This window comes from Callithrix jacchus, chromosome 9 (assembly GCF_049354715.1).
Source record: "Callithrix jacchus isolate 240 chromosome 9, calJac240_pri, whole genome shotgun sequence".
NCBI lineage: Eukaryota > Metazoa > Chordata > Mammalia > Primates > Cebidae > Callithrix > Callithrix jacchus.
In genome coordinates this window covers 51366815-51385195 of record NC_133510.1, presented here as the reverse complement: position 1 = coordinate 51385195, position 18381 = coordinate 51366815, and the positions used below count along the sequence as shown (strand labels likewise).

At 41.6% G+C, this 18381-nt stretch overlaps 2 long non-coding RNA genes across 3 annotated transcripts in view; one reads left to right on the top strand and one right to left on the bottom strand.

Moving 5' to 3' along the window:
• Positions 1 to 547: 547 nt before the first annotated feature.
• Positions 548 to 18381, bottom strand: part of LOC118144211 (uncharacterized) — an 18227-nt gene continuing 393 nt past the window's right edge. Inside the window, exons 2-5 of one of the 2 annotated variants that reach the window (XR_004728754.3) lie at positions 15618 to 15779; positions 13523 to 13686; positions 11315 to 11417; positions 548 to 872 (exon numbers count right to left, since the gene is read on the bottom strand). This is a non-coding gene — a long non-coding RNA (uncharacterized LOC118144211). Of the gene's footprint in view, positions 873 to 11314; positions 11418 to 13522; positions 13687 to 15617; positions 16107 to 18381 lie in introns of those variants that run through there. The other variant, XR_013522313.1, reaches the window with a different exon arrangement.
• Positions 16191 to 18381, top strand: part of LOC103795301 (uncharacterized) — a 14994-nt gene continuing 12803 nt past the window's right edge. Inside the window, exon 1 of the long non-coding RNA XR_008473788.2 lies at positions 16191 to 18253. This is a non-coding gene — a long non-coding RNA (uncharacterized LOC103795301). The remainder of the gene's footprint in view (positions 18254 to 18381) is intronic.

Below are 18381 nucleotides of genomic sequence, written 5' to 3'. Positions count from 1 at the left end.
TAGTTTTGAAGTGTTTGACCAGAGAAATTTCTCTCTCTCTCTCTTCCCTCAACCCAGAACTTCTCAACGGATACAATTTGCATAATGGAAAATGTTTGTGCTCTTCATTTAAGACACAGACATCTGCTGGACTAAGTTTATCCCCTGCCAGGAAAAGGGACTGAGATTGACATTGAAATTCAATAGGGAATTAATATTTATTGAGACTCTCTTCCACTGCAGACACTATGCTAGGAACTTTGATAATATTAATAAGAACAATTATAACAAAAATATACATGGACATATTTTATCTCATTTAGTACATATCCTTCTATTAATACCACGAGGCTAATATTGTTCTCATTTTATAGACGGTGAAACAGGAGCTCAGATGGTTAACCTAGCCACGGCCAACTAGCTATAGGTGGCAGACCCAGCATTCCAGTCCACGTTTGTTTGAAACTAAAGCCAGAACATTGTCCTTTCCACTTGGCTGCTTGAGCAACTGTGGTGACCAACAGCCAACCTATCTTATATGTAACAGTAAAAATAGGCACAAACACAATTTTTTAAAATTTAAAATGTATTTATTTTAGAGCGAGAGTCTCACTTTGCTGCCCAGACTAGAGTGCAGTGGCTCAATTATAGTTCACTCTAATCTTGAACTCCTTTGCCCAAGTGATCTTCTCACTTCAGCCTTCTGGGTAACTGAGACTACAGGTGTGTGCCACCATGCCCAGCTAATTTTTGAAAGTTTTTGTAGAGATGGGGGTGGGAAGGCAGAGGGTGGATCTTGCTATGTTACCTAGGCTGTTCCTGAACTCTGGCCTCAAGTGATCTTCCATCTTCATCTCCCAAAGCACTGAGATTACACGCATGAGCCACAACATCTGGCAAAACATAATTAAAACATTTTAGACCAATATTGCATAAGGAGTTAAGAGAACCAGACTACAGGGTATGGTTGTACAGACTGCACACTGCACCATTCGAGGGGAAGCCACGTGACTGGCACCCCCTAAAATAAAGTGCTGTCTTTAGCGTCAGCAGCCATATGTGCAGCTCTAGAACAGGAACAGATTGGGAAAGGTAGTCAGGTGCCATAGTACTTTGGGTTTCAGATGCAAATATAAATTTTGAGCAAGAAATTAGGACAAAATGATAACCCGTTTCAGGAAAATAATACATGTAAAAACTCACCTTGAAAGAGGAAATCAAAACTTGCACACAGTGCAGCATTGGTAAGAGAGGTCTGATCCATCCTGATAAACCGGCAGTTTCGAGTCACTTTTTATTACATTCATAATGATTATGTTCCTAATATCTGTGGATTCATTCCCCTCCATTTTTATTTATTTTTTAATCTTTCTTTTAACCATCTTCTGTCTTTTCTAGATGTTTCATTTGAGCTGCTATGCTCCCCATTGGTGGCTGGGCCACTCCTGACTCGGGCAGGAAGGGCGATCTGTAGCTTCACACACAGCAGCGGGTAGAGTCTGAAGGTCACACTTTGGCCTTCCACCCAGTGTCCAGTGTGCTGGGGATTAGCCTCTGAATCACAGCCTTTCCCTTCTCCTGCCATGTTGGCCCAGTCAGACAAGAGGTGCTCTCTGCTCAGCACACAAGTTGCTTGCTGTGACTGGCATTCTGCTGTGAAAACCAGATTACTTGTGAGACTATCATCAGTGAATCTTTGCCTAACTTCTACATGGGACTGGAATATGATCTGTATATCTTTCGTTACTGGCCAAGATTTTCATTGTGCATATTGGAAAGCATATGGACTTTGGTGTCAGACACTCATACGAACAAATTCCAGCCTTAGCAATGACTAGCTGTGTCACCTAAGACAAATTACCAACTTTGCTGGACTTTACCCTTCTCATCTATGGAAGGGCATATTAAGGAAGGGCTCACATGAAGGAAATCATCTATACGGGTTTTTACTCCTCCCTTGTTTTTCTGAAGAGGTCCCATAGAGTGGATACTGGTTAGAATATTTTCAGTGGCAGGGAATGGTGACTCAAAGTAATTTAAACAGTGAGGTTATTTCCTGGCTCATACAAAACAAAATCCAGAGGTAGGACAGCCACACATCTTGTTGATCCATCTGTTTAATTATGTCCTCAATAAACCAGGGTCCTTCTGTCTCTCCACACAATAATCCACAGAGAAGACTTCATCCTCAGTTAATTCTCTACTTGGTAGTAGGGTGGCTTTGGGTAACAGTCGGTATCATGTGCTTCTCTATTCACTTCTGGAGAGAAAAAGAACATTTCTCTCTGATCTTTGGAACTCAAGTTCTTCTTGTTCATTTCCTTGGACCAATCTAAGTCGTATGCTCTTCTTGAATCAATAATTTTGGTAGGGAACTGTTAGATGCTGACTGGTCTAAGTTTCTGAACCATCACTGGTAATGAATCACCGTGATTGACTAATACCAGGAAAAGCCATTCCTAACTCTAATGCAGGTATCTAATGTGAAAGGGGTGGGGTGAACGTTGAAGAATCCGACTGTACAGGGTGAAACACTTGAGCTTTGCTTTATATCCCTACTTGGCAAGTACCAGTGGAGTGGCAATTTCTGAACTTCAATTTAACCATCTAGAAATGGGGGATAAAAATAGAACATCTCTCACTGGCTAGCTTCACAAGATTTGTGATACCCTAAGCCCAGAGCCTAGCAAATTGTCTACAAATTCTAGGTGTTACTGTTTCTTTATATGCCTAGAAAGGTGGTGCCACTTCTTGTATTTGGTTGTTACTTGATTCTTGGATTCCTACCATGGACTCCTCTGCACCAGGGTTGCTGAATTCCATCTGAACATTTCATGCCCTCTCTACACTGTACCTCTGATGATTCAGCTGCTCATGAAGGATTGACTGGATTAGTCCCGTCTCTCTTCCAGTACTGCCCCATCAAATCTGGACTTATAACTCCTAACTCTTCCCCAGTGACACAGGGTATTGAGGTCCCAGCTTGCTTTGTGCCAGAGTGTGATGGTTGGTTTTGGGCATCAACTTGACCAGATTAAGGGACACCCAGATAGCTGGCAAAACATTATTTATTCTCACTACTTCAGTAGGTCCTAAACTCATTCCTCTTATGGAACAAAGCTGCTTTGCTTTGATAGCAAAGCCAGGTGTCTTGGAGTTTGATTAGAATGATTGGGCTACCCCAGGTGTGAGGATCTTTGTAGAGGAGATTGGCATGTAAGTCACTACTGAGTGGAGAATATCCACCTTCAGTGTGGGTAGACCCTCTCCAGTTGGCTGAGGGTTTAGATGGAACTAAATGGGACAGGAAGGGTGACTTCTTGCTATCTTTTCCAGAGCCAAGATGCCCATCTTCTCCTGCCCATGGATGTTAGACTCCAGGTTCTCCCATTGTCAGACCCCAGCACTCACACCAGTGGACCACTGGGCTCCTGGACCTTTGGCCTTGAACTGAGATTTACACCTTTGTCTTTTTTTGGTTCTAAGGCTTTCAGACTTGGACTGAGCATGCTGCCGGCTTCCCTTCCTCTCCAGTTCGCTGACAGGCTACTCAGCCTCCAATTAGGTCAAGTGACCTAATTCCCCTAATAAATTCATTTTCCTCTCTCTCCCTATATATGTCCTATTGGTTCTGTCTCTATGGCAAACCCTGACTAACTCACAGAGCAAACCCATGTTTTGATAATTTTCTTGGTAAGCAAGAAAGATAAGGAGCATGAATAACTAAATGTCTCCTATTGTTCCCATTGCTAAGATGCCTGCTACTCAGAAGTGAATATTTTGCGTTTGAAACCTGCTTTTAGGCTAGACCTACTTTATTAACATCCAAAACAATATCATTATTACATTGCTTAGAGTCTTGTTTCTTCTTGGAGATAGTGTTATCAAATATTGCACATCCTCATGTGTTTCTGTTTTCTTAATATAATTTCTGGGGTACATGTGCAGAATGTGCAGGTTTGTTATTAGGTATACGTGTGCCATGGTGGTTTGCTGCATCCATCACCCTGCCATCTACATTAGGTATTTCTCCTAATGCTATCACTCCCCTAGCCCCCGACCCCCTGACAGGCCCCGGTGTGTGATGTTCCCCTCCCCGTGTCCATGTGTTCTCATTGTACAACTCCCATTTATGAGTGAGAACATGTGGTGTTTGGTCCTCTGTTCTTGTGTCAGTTTGCTGAGAATGATGGTTTCCAGATTCATCCATGTCCCTGCAAAGACATGAACTCATCCTTTTTTATGGCTGCATAGTATTCCATGGTGTGTATGTGCCACATTTTCTTTATCCAGTCTATCATTGATGGGTATTTGTGTTGCTTCCAAGTCTTTGCTATTGTGAGGAGTGCCACAATAAACATACATGTGCATCTGTCCATAGAGTTGAATGTTTTATAATCCTCTGTGTATATACCCAGTAATGGGATTGCTGGTTCAAACGGTATTTCTAGTTCTGGATCCTTGAGGAACTGCCACACTGTCTTCCACAATGTTTGACCTAATTTAAAGTCCCACCAGAAGTGTAAAAGTGTTCCTATTTTTCCACATCCTCTCCAGCATCTGTTGTCTCCTGATTCTTTAACAATCGCCATGCCATTTTAACTGTCATGAAATGGTATCTCCATGTGGTTTTGATTTGCATTTCTCGAATGACCAGTGATGATGAGCTTTTTTTCATGTTTGTTGGCTGCATAAATGTCTTCTTTTGAGAAGTGTCTGTTCATATCCTTCACCCACTTTTTGATGGGGTTGTCTTTTCCTTGTAAATTTGTTTAAGTTCTTTGTAGATTCTGGATATTAGCCCTTTGTCAGATGGGTAGATTGCAAAATGTTTTTCCCATTCTCTTGGTTGCTGATTCACTCTAATGATAGTTTCTTCACTGTGCAGAAGCTCTTTAGTTTAATTAAGATCTCATTTGTCTATTTTGGCTTTTGTTGCCATTGCTTTTGGTGTTTGTTATGAAGTCCTTGCCCATGTCTATGTCTTGAATGGTATTGCCGATGTTTTCTTCTAGGGATTTTATGGTTTGAGGTCTTATGTTTAAATCTTTAATCCATCTGGAGTTAATTTTTGTATAAGGTGTAAGGAAGAGATCCAGTTTCAGCTTTCCACAGGTGGCGAGTCAGTTTTCCCAACACCATTGGTTAAATAGGGAATCCTTTCCCCATTGCTTGTTTTTGTTAGGTTTGTCAAAGATCAGATGGTTGTAGGTGTGTGGCATTATTTCCAAGGCCTCTATTCTGTTCCATTGGTCTATATATCTGTTTTGGTACCAGTACCATGCTGTTTTGATTACTGTAGCCTTATAGTATAGTTTGAAGTCAGGTAGCGTGATGCCTCCAGCTTTTTTTTTTTTTTTCTTTTTTGCTTAGTATTGTCTTGGCTATGGGGGCTCTTTTTTGGTTCCAAATGAAATGTAAGGTGGCTTTTTTCCAATACTGTGAAGAAAGTCAATGGTAGCTTGATGGAAATAGCATCAAATCTTATCAATTACTTTGGGTAGTATGGCCATTTTCACGATATTGATTCTTCCTAACCATGAGCATGGAACGTTTTTCCATCTGTTTGTGTCCTCTTCTTTTCTTGAGCAGTGGTTTGCAGTTCTCCTTGAAGAGGTCCTTTGCATCCCTTGTTAGCTATATTCCTAGGTATTTATTTAATTTTTTTTGTAGCAATTGTGAATGGGAGTTCACTCATGATTTGGCTGTTATTGGTGTATAGAAATGCTTGAAATTTTTGCATATTGATTTTTGTATCCTGAGACTTTGCTGAAGTTGATGATCAGCTTAAGGAGATTTTGGGCTGAGATGATGGGGTCTTCTAAATATACAATCATGTCATCTGCAAATAGAGACAATTGATTTGCTCTCTTCCTAATTGAATACTTTTATTTCCTTTTCTTGCCTGATTGCCCTGGCCAGGACTTCTGCTACTATATTTGACAGGAGTGGTGAGAGAGGGCATCCTTGTCTTTTACCAGTTTTCAAAGGGAATGCTTCCAGTTGTTGCCCATTCAGTATGATATTGGCTGTGGGTTTGTCATAAATAGCTCTTATTATTTTGAGATATATTCCATCAATACCTAGTTTATTGAGAGTTTTTAGCATAAAGGCTGTTGAATTTTGTCAAAGGCCTTCTCTGCATCTATTGAAATAATTATTTGGTTTTTGTCTTTAGTTCTGCTTATGTGATGGATTAAATTTACTGATTTGCATATGTTGAACCAGCCTTGCATCCCAGGGATGAAGCCAACTTGATCATGATGGATAAGCTTTTTGATGTGCTGTTGGATTTGATTTGCCAGTATTTTCTTGAGGATTCCAGCATCAATGTTCATCATGGATATTGGCCTGAAATTTTCTTTTTTAGTTGTGTGTCTGCTGGGTTTTGGTGTCAGGATGATGTTGATCTCATAAAATGATTTAGGGAAGAGTTCCTCTTTTTCTATTGTTTGGAATAGCTTCAGAAGGAATGGTACCAACTCCTCCTTGTGTATCAACATACCTGAATCTCTGGGACACATTTAAAGTAGTAAGTAGGGGAAAATTTATAGCACTAAATGCCCACAAGAGAAAGGAGGAAAGATCTAAAATCAACACCCTATCATCATGAGGAGCAAGAACAAACAAATTCAAAAGCTAGTAGAATTGGCTGTGAACACATCTGGTCCTAGAGTTTTATTGGTTGGTAGGCTATTACTTGCTGCCTCAATTTCAGACCACCGTGGTTTAGTCTTGGGAGGTTGTAAGTGCCCAGGAATTTATTCATTTCTTCCAGATTTTCTGGTTTATTTGCATAGAGGTGTTATTAATATTCTCTGAGGGTAGTTCGTATTTCTGTGAGATTGGTGGTGACATCTCCTTTAGCATATTTTATTGCATCTATTTGATTTTTCTCTCTTTTCTTATTAGTCTGGCTAGTGTTTTCTATTTTGTTGATCTTTTCGAAAAACCATCTCCTGAATTCATTAATTTTTTGAAAATGTTTTTCTCTGTCTATCTCCTTCAGTTCTGCTCTGATCTTAGTTATTTCTTGTCTTCTGCTGGCTTTTGAATTTGTTTGTTCTTGCTCCTCTAGTTCTTTAATCATTATGTTAGGGTTTCAATTTTAGATCTTTCCTCCTTTCTCTTGTGGGCATTTAGTGCTATAAATTTCCCTCTACTCACTCCTTTAAATGTGTCCCAGAGATTCTGATATGTTGTCTTCATTCTCACTGGTTTTTAAGAACATCTTTATTTCTGCCTTCATTTCATTATTTATCCAGTAGCCATTCAGGAACACGTTGTTCAGTTTCCATGTAGTTGTGTAGTTTTGAGTTAGTTTCTTAATCCTGAGTTCTAATTTGATTGAACCATGGTCTGAGAGAATGTTGTTATTTCCATTCTTTGGCATTTGCTGAGGAGTGTTTTTTTTTTCAATTATGTGGTCAATTTTAAAGTAAATGTGATGTGGTACTGAGAAGAATGTATATTCTGTGGATTTAGGGTGGAGAGTTCTGTAGATGTCTATTAAGTCCCCTTGGTCCAGATCTGAGTTCAAGTCCTGGATATCCTTGTTAATTTTCTGTCTTGTTGATCTCATATTGACAGTGGGGTGTTAAAGTCTCCCACTATTATTGTGTGGGAGTCTAAGACTCTTTGTAGGTCTTTAAAATTTGCTTTATGTAGCTGGGTGCTCCTATATTGGTTGTATATATATATTTAGGATAGTTAGCTCTTCTTGTTGCATTGATCCCTTTACCATTATGTAATGACCTTCTTTGTCTCTTTTGATCTTTGTTGGTTTAAAGTCTGTTTTATCAGAGACGAGGATTGCAACCCCTCCTTTTTTTTCTTGCTTTCCATTTGCTTGGTTAATCTTCCTCCATTCCTTTATTTTAAGGCTATGTGTGTCTTTGCACATGAGATGGGTCTCCTGAATACAGCACACCATGGGCCTTGACTCTTCATCCAATTGTCTATGTGTCTTTTAATTGAGGTATTTAGCCCATTTACATTTAAGGTTAATATTGTTATGTGTGAATTTGATCCTGCCATTGTGATGCTAGCTGGTTGTTTTGCCCATTAGTCGATGAAGTTTCTTCATAGTTTCATTGGCCTTTACAATTTCATATGTTTTTGTAGTAGCTGGTACTGGGTGTTTCTTTCCATGTTTAGTGCTTCCTTAAGGAGCTCTTATAAGGCAGGCCTGGTGGTGACAAAATCTCTCAGCAGTAGCTTGTCCGTAAAGGATTTTATTTTTCCTTTGCTTATGAAGCTTAATTTGGCTGTATATGAAATTCTGGGCTGAAAATTATTTAAGAATGGTGAATATTGGCCCCCACTCTCCTCTGGCTTGTAGGGTTTCTGCCAAGAGATCTGCTGTGAGTCTGATGGGCTTTCCTTTGGGGGTAACCCAACCTTTGTCTCTGGCTGCCCTTAGCATGTTTTCCTTCATTTCAATCCTGGTGAATCTGACAATTATCTGTCTTGGAATTACTATTCTTGAGGAGTATCTTTTTGGTGTTACTCTGTATTTCCTGAATGTGAATGTTGGCCTGCCCTGCTAGGTTGGGGAAGTTCTTGATAATGTCCTGAACAGTGTTTTCCAACTTGGTTTCACTCTCCCGTGACTTTCAGGTACACCAATCAAACACATATTTCATCTTTTCACATAATTCCATATTTCTTGGAGGCTTTGTTCATTTCTTTTCACTCTTTTTTCTCTACTCTTGCTTTATTGCTTTATTTCATTGAGTTGATCTTTAATCTCTAATATTCTTTCTACCTTTTAATCAGTTCAGCTATTGAAACTTGTGTATGCTTCATGAAGTTCTTGTGCTGTGTTTTTCAGCTCCATCAGGTCGTTTATGTTCTTCTCTATGCTGTTTATTCTAGTTCACATTTGGTCTAACCTTTTTTCAAGGTTCTTAGCTTCCTTGCATTGGGTTAGAACATGCTCCTTTAGCTTGGTGAAGTTTATTACCCACCTTCTGAAGCCTGCTTCTGTCAATTCGTCAAACTCATTCTCTATTCAGTTTTGTTCCCTTGCTGGTCAGGAGTTGTGATCCCTTGGTGAAGCAGCATTCTGGTTTTTGGAATTTTCAGCCTTTTTATGCTGGGTTCTTCCCATCTTCATGATGTATCTACCTTTGGTCTTTGATGTTGGCGACCTTTAGATGGGTCTCTAAGTGGATGTCCTCTCTGTTGATGATGAAACTATTTCTTTCTCTTTGTTAGTTTTCCTTCTCACAGTCAGACCCCTATTCTGCAGGTCTGCTGGAGTTTGCCAGAGGTCCACTCCAGACCCTGCTTGCCTGGGACGCACCAGTGGGGGCTGCAGACCAGCAAAGATTGCTGCTTGTTCCTTCCACTGGTAGCTTCATCCCAGAAGGGTACTTACCAGATGCCAGCCAGAGCTCTCCTATATGAGGTGTCTGTCAGCCCCTGGTGGAAGGTATCTCCCAGTCAGGATACATGGAGGTCAGGGAGTCACTTCAGGAGGCAGTCTGTCCCTTATCAGAGCTTGAACACTGTGCTGGGAAATCCATTGCTCTCTTAAGAGTTACTAGGCAGGGATGTTTAAGTCTGCTGAAACTGTGCCCACAACTGGCCCTTTTCCAAGGTACTCTGTCCGAGGAAGTTGGGGGCTTTATTTATAAGTCCCTGACAGGCTGCTGTTTTTTGCTGTTTTTTTTCATGGATGCTCTGCCCAGTGAGGAGGGAGTCTAGGGACATAGTCTGCCTGCAGAGGCCTTGCTGAGCTGCTGTGGGGTCTGCATTGTTTGAACTTCCTGGTGCGTTTGTTTACACGGGCGAGATTAAAACCACCTACTTGAGCATCAGCAATGGTGGGTGCCCCTACCCGCACCAAGCTCAAACATCCCAGCTTGAGCTCAGACTGCTGTGATGGCTCTGAGAATTTCAAGCCAGTGAATCTTAGCTTGCTGGTCTTCGTGGGGGGTGGGACCTGCCAAACCCTATCACTTGGCTGTCTCACTTCAGCCCCCATTTTCAGGGGAGTGAACAGTTCTGTCTCACTGGCTTTCCAGGTGCCACTCAGTTGGAAATGCAGAGATCATCTGCCTTCTGCATTGCTCTTGCTGGGAGCTGTGCACCAGAGCTGTTCCTATTTGGCCATCTTGCCAGCAGTGTCCTGTTTTTTTTTAGATACAGAGTTTCACTTCTGTTGCCCAGGTTGTACAATGGCACAATCTTGGCCCACTGCAACCTCCGCCTCCCGGGTTCAAGTGATTCTCCTGACTCAGCCTCCCAAGTATCTGGCATTACAGGCACCTGCCACCACACCTAGCTAATTTTTTGTATTTTTAGTAGAGACAGGGTTTCACCATGTTGGCCATGCTGGTCTTGAAATTCTGACCTCAGGTGATCTGCCTACCTTAGCCTCCCAAAATTCTGGGATTACAGGTGTGAGCCACTGCGCCTGGCTTGTTTTTAAATTCCCATGGGTTGTACCATTACTTTAATAGAGTTCTTCCTCTTTTGCTGTGTCACTGTTTTCTTGAAATACCAAGGAAATGTGATATTAGTTTTTCCATTTACTTTGATAGCACGCACAGTTTTTTTTAGTCCTCCCAGTTATTTTGCTTTCTAATCCTTTGTTTCTCTTTCTTACTTGGTCGTCACCATAGTAGCTTGGAAGTGACACACAACTGCAGCCCTTGAAGAAAGTAGACTGTGCTTGTGGTGGTGAACAGCTCATGACAGTGCTCTTGACTGTCCAAACCATTCTAAGAGGATATGGTGTCTAGTCTGTTGTGAAAGTCCAGGGAGACCCAAAGCCTACAGTGGCAGTTTCAAGGTGACATATGGATAGGAGTAAAGGTTACAAACAAATAGTAGCTGGAGTTAGAAGCAAATATTTTAAAAAACGAGGAACACAGCACCAGGCATCTAATGACAGTGTATCTCATTGCAGTGGGGGAAACCTGAACTCAGAGGCAGGCTTTGGCATCATCCATGAGGAGTGCCAAAATGTCCACAAAAACAGCATTTGTGAGGGCAACCCTCCTCCCTGGGCCATGATCGCAGATGTGCACTGCTGGCGGAGACCTGCTGGCTACGATATAGGTCTGGGAGGGAAGTGGTGTCCTCAAGGCCCAGCCTTAGGACTCTTATCTAGCCATAGGGTTGGGCTTTAGCCATAGATTATATATAGAAATGGCACCAGACAAATGTTGAAAACAGAATGTCTCTCCCCTTGTCCCCAGAATTTTGTCTTAAAGGGTAACACATCCTATTTGTACATATGAAGGAGAAATACTGAAATCTAAGTGACAGTTACTGCTAAATTATCACAAGACCAGGTCGGGGGTATTTTATTCATCTTACTTACTGGTGTTACCTTCTTCACTTTCTACAAACTTGTGTGCAGCTGCCCCCAGGAATCATGTCGGTCACCTAGAGTCCAGCGTTGTTTAATGAATCACAACTGCATACTTTGATATAGACAAGAGAGAGAGAATTGAGTACAGTTAGGGCAGCCGTGTGCATGCAGTGCATTTGCACATGTGGGAGATACACTTCTTAAAAGGAGACAGTGTAGACAACACAGCCCTCTTGGGATGAAAGCAGCAAGGCCCCTTCTTTGAGGCTATGCTGTAAGGGTGCTTCTCTTTCCAAGCCAAGCCCATGGGAATCTATAAACTTTCTGGGACCTTTTTCCTTGGCATTTCTGCCTGGGGGTTTTTGCTTAGAGGATTCTGCTGCTCATCTTGCTCACTCCTGATGGCTCACAGTCCCTCTTCGGCTTACTTTTGTATCAGGGCTGAGCTGCTGTGACTCCTTCTGCCCTCCAGCCACTGTGGAAGTCATAAGCCCTCAGGAGAGCAGAAAGATTAAAGGGATGAGCCTCTGAAACTGTACGAATCTGGGGCTTTGGGGAGCCGAGCTTGATTTACATTGGAGCTTTGCTGGAATCATTTCCCACTGACATATTAAGGAGGTTGTCGGAGGATTCCACTGCCCTCTTCCTTTTCAAGGTAGCTTTTTCAGAAAGTTAATTAAGCTAGAATAATATTCTCCTTTGGAGCTTGAGATAGACCTGGAATTTGTCTCTTAAAAATGACCCATATCCTGGAAAATGGGGAAGACAAATTCTCATCTTTATCCTCTGTATTTTAGGAGGCTCATTTTTTTCTTCAACTCACTTGATAATTTAACTCCCCTCTTTTAGATTTATTAATGCACACTTTTATTAATTGCTTCTTTTGTACAAATTGCTATGTTAGGGACTTTGAAGAATATAAAAAAGTAAAAAACTCAGTCTTTGACCTAAAGGATTTTGCCATCTTAATGTGATTATAAAACTTGAAATGATCGTTCACACATTGTAGACTATGTTAAGTCTCAAATGACTGGAATTGTTGATAAATGCCATGAGAATTTCAGCACGTTTCCTTTTCTCTCATCTTAGTCTTTACAGTCAAATAGTGTGAGTCTGAATCTTGAGTTCACCAACACTCCTATGTAACCTTGGACAAGTCACTTGTCCTTTCTAAACCTGTTTTTCACATGAAAAAGGGGAAGAAATAATGCAAGCTTCTTAGGAGTTAACCGAATTAAATAACGTATAAACAGCATTTCACATCATGCCTTGCACATAGAAGTGCTCAATAAAAATGGTTATTATTGTTAGTTACCTAGCAATTTTATTCCCTCCTCAGTACTATGGGTAGGCATATGAGAGAAAGCTCAGAGACACTGACTGCATGGCCAATACAACATTTGTTTTTCAGACTTGTCCATGATGTCTGCTGCGATGGAGCTGAGAGAGTATTTAAACTCTCGGCATCCCTTGCTTTCCACTCTCTTCATGGTTTAATCACTAACATAAATATGGGTGATTAAACAAGTTGACCCAAGGCTTTACCAAATGACCATGACCCAGACTCTGGACAGCTATCGAAAAGGACAGAGTCAGAGGGGATGGGTGGTATTCCTAAGAGAGAAAAGATATTTCATGAAACCAGCTCCACTCCCTGCTTTCATGGAGGATGGTGGAAGAGAAGGAATATAGGGGAGTTCCTAAGTCTTATTTTAAACTGTCATCATGTTATATTTCTATTCCTTAATTTAGTAGAATTTTTTTGTGTGTGTGACGGAGTCTTGCTCTGTCGCCTAGGCTGGAGTGGAATGGCGTGATATCTTGGCTCACTGCAACCTCTTGCCTCCTTAGTAGATGGGACTACAGGCGTGCACCACTATGCCTGGCTTATTTTTGTATTTTTAGTAGAGATGAGGTTTCACTATATTGGGCAGGCTGGTTTTAAACTCATGACCTCTGGTGATCTGCCCATCTCGGCTCCCAAAGTGTTTGGGAGTACAGGGGTGAGCCACCGCACCCATCTGAAAATCTTTCTATCATAACTCTTGTAAGTACTGATGCCCCAGGAATAGGCCTTCTGAGGACAGAGATTATGAATGCTAATATACATAGAAGTAACACTCCCTTCCTATGCTTTAAAACATCTCTAAAACTCACCACCACTGTCTTGTTCACTGTGGGCTTGGTGACTAATAGCTTCATGAGATTTCCTTTTACCTTTGAAAAGTGCTCTTCCAGTGGCTTTGGGAAATAGTTGATTCCTCTCCCACAGGCCAGTGGTTCCCTGTTTCCCACAGGAAGCCCACAGCAGCAGATGGGAAGCCAGGGAGCTTTTGAAAGCTGATTCTGTTTGTGCTTTATTATGGCTCCCTTTGAAGGTACTGTGGAAAAAAGAGAGCTCATAGCTGAGGTTCTAACAACTCTGCAGTTAGTTTTAAAAACATTTCAGCCTATGAAATTGTTTCCAGGCCACAGGGCTTTTCCCAGCTCTTTCCAAACTGTGAGCTCAAAGCAAGGACAGCAAAGGACAGAGCTCAGACAATGCTCCCAGTTCATTTCTGGGAAAGTGCTGTCTCCTCTTAGGCAGAACAACAGTTGACTCGGGACCTGTGCTCATCTTTAGGGCTGGTTTATTAGCATGGACCCTAAGGCCTTTCACCTGGCAGCCGCATTTAGTATCATTATGGCATCTCCCATTTAGATATATAATGTGATAACCAGTGCAGTTAAAAAAAAAAAAAAAAAAAAATATATATATATATATATATAGCCAAATGAACTTCTAGCCAGCCAGAAATAATAGGATCCAAGGACAAGACCAGAAGATGTTTATATATGATTAAACCGGTGACCCAGTAACAAACCACACCATCCAAAGAGGGTGAGTGTCTGTGTGTGTGCCTGCCCACACAGAATTATATAAATTTCAGGTGAATAGCACAATTATATTACATTGTATTTTGGGGGGCTTCAAGGTATTAAATTGTTTAATGCTGATGTGTAAATCACCTCACAACTTTTGTAACTTTGATTTGGCAATCTTCATACACACAGATATACACACACATATAGTATGCTTGCAGCCTAGAAATTGAGAGTGACCTAGGACTGCTTTTTATGTTTAAGAGGCCTGGTTATTGCAGCAAAAAATGCAGCAAGTCTTAATTATGCTGACTGTAAACTAAGAATACAAGGTACCCAATATGGCCAGTACAAGGGTATTTATGGTAACAAGAAGGCAAACTAATCAAAATGGGAACTGTTTTGGAAATCTAGATGGAATGCCGTCATAAATATAGATGTTTGGAAATTGCTTCTGGAAAGTGAAGCTCACTAACACCATGGAAAGTTCTCAACATCCCCCGGTCATTTTAATCACTTAAAAATTGCGTCATTTTGCATTCATCCATTTCTCATTTCACAGTACCTACTATGTACCAGACACAGTGAATGTAATAGCAGCTTGTACATTGCTTGGTTCTATTAAACATTAATGATGATTATTAAGAGTTTAGTACAGACTGCATCCAATCACAGCGATGGTATGGAGTTCTGAAAATCTCAGAGACGAGACCTAGTAGTAACTTAAAATCTATGGACTGTCAATATTCCTATGTGAACCTAATCAAACATAAACAGGGAGGGCTGCATCCCTGAGTTGAGGACTGCAGTGTTTGCTCCTTAAGAGCCCAGGGCTCAGTGTTTGGCTCTGAGAGGTGTTTTGGAAATATTTGAATTGGCCCGAATTCTCACCTATGAGGCAAGACTGTGCACCCTGGATGTGGACTGTTTGCTGTGGTTGCAGTTGCCGACCCTGCTCTTCTCACTTTAAAAGATATCCTTGAAGAGACTGTTCTCCCCTTGTGCGTGTGCCAAAGCAAAGGGACACCTTCAGCAGCAAAGAGGTTGAAAGCAAGTGTGTGTGTCTGGGGTGAGGGGAGAATGAGGTGGGGAAGGGGCCCTACTTGTCTAATTGAGATTCCAGGGAGGAGATAAAATGCCCTCTAAGTAAACAAGAAATTAACCATTAGTTCTGCAAAGATGTGTTTCGCCAAAGGAGGAACTTCTCTTTGTTCAGGGGAAATACTTTTTTTTTAAAAAAAGTTCTGATTCCTGGTGTTGCCCAAGTCAGTTCCTAATTATGACCAAGAGTGGCCTAGACCTCTGTGAATCCCCAGATGTGGTGAGTGAACTGAAACCCAATGTGTAGGAAGATCTGAGATCAGAAGTACAGCTTATTAAGTCAACTTAAGATTACATGTTCTGGAAAAGGGCATCTTGAGTCTGTGGATAAGAAATATTAATTACATACCTGAAGAACCAAAAGGAGAAGAAAAGGGGACTGGTCGACTTATCCCATTACAGATGCAGTGCCCATCTTCATTTCGTTTCTTTTCTTATTTGGTCTGCCCTGCCCTCCATGGGGTTATTCACTGAAGAGTGAACTGTGACATGCCCTGGGGCCTCCTGAAAACTAGAGATAGAAAACCGAATCCTAAATTCTTCTCTTTGAAGAAAATACCTTTCTGAGTGTTTTCTTCAAAGGCTTCTCAGGAGACGCAGAGAGCTGTGGTTTTGAGCATCTGTGTTGGAGCCATTCCCTCTCTCCCTTCTGCTCTCCAGCCTCCAAGTTTCTATGGTGATATTTCCTCTTCACAGTGATTAATAATAATAATAATGGCAATATTAACAGAAGCAGCAAACAGTAATGACTCGGCTAAAGAAGCTGTCATACTAAATAACTTGAAACCTACAGAACAACGTCAGCTTTGCCTCCTGAGATGCCGTCTTGCAGCAGGACATTTTTCTTTTTTAATTTTGCATGGTGTAGAGTTACTAATTATATAACTTGAGAATGAGACGTGTATCCAGTCTCCATTATCATCCTACAGAGAAACAGAACACTGAATTCTAGTGCCAAATATATCATTTAGAGTGCAATATCAGCTCTTCAAAGAAAAGCATAATTTCTTGGACTGGAGAAGCAACAGTGAAAATCATGGTTTTCATGAACCATTTGATCACTGTCTAAGTTAAAACGGGTCATTCTCTACCCTTGCTGAGTTCACTTAGGAAAAAAGAAAAGAAAATGGGTCTTCTCCTGGTTTTGTTATTGCTGCGATGTTCCTTTGTCATGCTAATGGCTTCGTGTGTGTGTGTGTGTGTGTGTGTGTGTGTGTGTCTGTATTCACTCATTTGCACTTTGTAGCATGCTTCTCTAATCTTTGTATACCCTCAGGGTCGTTAGGACCAAGGCTATCACCTGTAGCTCTACAGATAGTACCCCGTGCAACCCCACTGCATAGGGGGATGAATCCTTGAATGAAAATCTGTACCACTGTCAAGTTTAATACAGCCCCTAATATATAAGGGAAAAAAAGCCATCTTCTTTCTCTTCTGCAAGGAAATAAATAGGTTAGGTTAAGCAAGAACAAAGTTCTTAGATAAGATGGAAGGAGTCTATTGAAAAAGTGGCAATACTTCTACCATTGGTGGTCAGTGGAATTTTAACAAAGAATAAAAGGTAGTGCTACCTGGCCTTAGGTAGATGAGGTAGTTTTATAACCTTGAGCGCAGACCTGGGAGTTTCCAAAGACCTCAAGGCAGCTATGGAATCCTGGGGCCTGAGCAGGAGGTAGCCCTCCCTGTCCTGGGTCACCCTAGCTCTACTTTTCTCTTTGGTTGGAAACCCTTTGGTTCTGGCAATGCCACCGTCACCTCTCAGAGTGACTGTGGCCAGGGGAAGCAAAGAAACCCACCTTCTTCATTTGCTTTGCATTTTCTGCATTTATAGTTTTCCCAGACTTTTAATATATTGAATCATGCAACCTTACACATTGTGCTAAAACTTTTAGGTAGTATCAGAGGTTCTAATTTGAGTCTAGTTTAATTTTCTGGGGGGTTGTGCCCAGACGTGGGCATTTTTAGAAAGCTCTCCATTGAGCTTACCATTTCTTGCGAGTTGAGAAATGCTAGGGTTTAAATCCAGACTCTGGGGCTGGGGCTCTTCACCATCTACCTGCATATTTTGCACTCTTGCCCATTCTGTGTTACCAGTGCACTCCTCCCAGTTCTTTACAAACCTCCATTGGACATCTTTCAGTATGGCCACTCTTAAAGCTGGAGACTCCTCTTGGCAACTAGAAAAATATGTATGGGAAGGGGCAGATTGTTTGCCTGGGCTGTCTTCATATGACCTAGTGCTCCTTCTGATGGGACAGAAAAGCCAGTCTGCCCTCTCCCTAGGACCTCCAGCTTAGTCGGTGCATCAGGCCAATCCTTGCCTTTGAGAGTATTGTGAGGTCTGTAGCTAGCCTTCGGATGATTCAAACATCGTCTGAATGCAATCCGAATGCCTTTATTGAATGCTAGATTCCAACTATGCATCAAAGCTGGCAGAGGAACTGTTGGCAGCTTGTCGCTCAATCTGGACACAGGAAAAATTATCAGAGAAGGCAGTTTTGCAAGTGAGATGAGCAACAGCAAAAATTGCACTAAGTGAAGCAAGTTGAAGTCTGGGGATTAGTAGGTCTGTCTTGTGAATAGACTGCTGCAGTTTAATAACTGAGAAGTGTACACTGGGTTATGTATCGAGATTCGTGTATGAGAAATCCTGCTATGGTTTGAATGACCCCTCCAAAACTCCTGTTGAAACTTAATCTCCAATGTGGCAGTATTGAGGGATGGGTCTTTTAAGAGGTGTTTGGGTTATAAGGGCTCTGCCCTCATGAATGGATTAATCCACTCATAGATTCTTAGATTAATGAGTTATCACAGGTGTGGAACTGCTGGCTTTGTAAGAGGAAGCGAAACGTGAGCTGGCATGCTGAGCACCCTCACTATGTGGTTCACTGTGCTGCCTGGGGATGCTGCAGAGAGGCCCCACCAGCAAGTCCCCGTCTCGCCAGATGTGTCTCTGTGACATTGGACTTCTCAGCCTTCATTACTGTAAGCAATAAATTCCTTTTCTTTCGAAACTACCCAGTTTCAGGCATTCTGTTACATGCAATGGAACATGGACTAAGACAGATCCCAACAGATTAGAACATGTATGATCAGTGCAGGGAGGCTCCAGA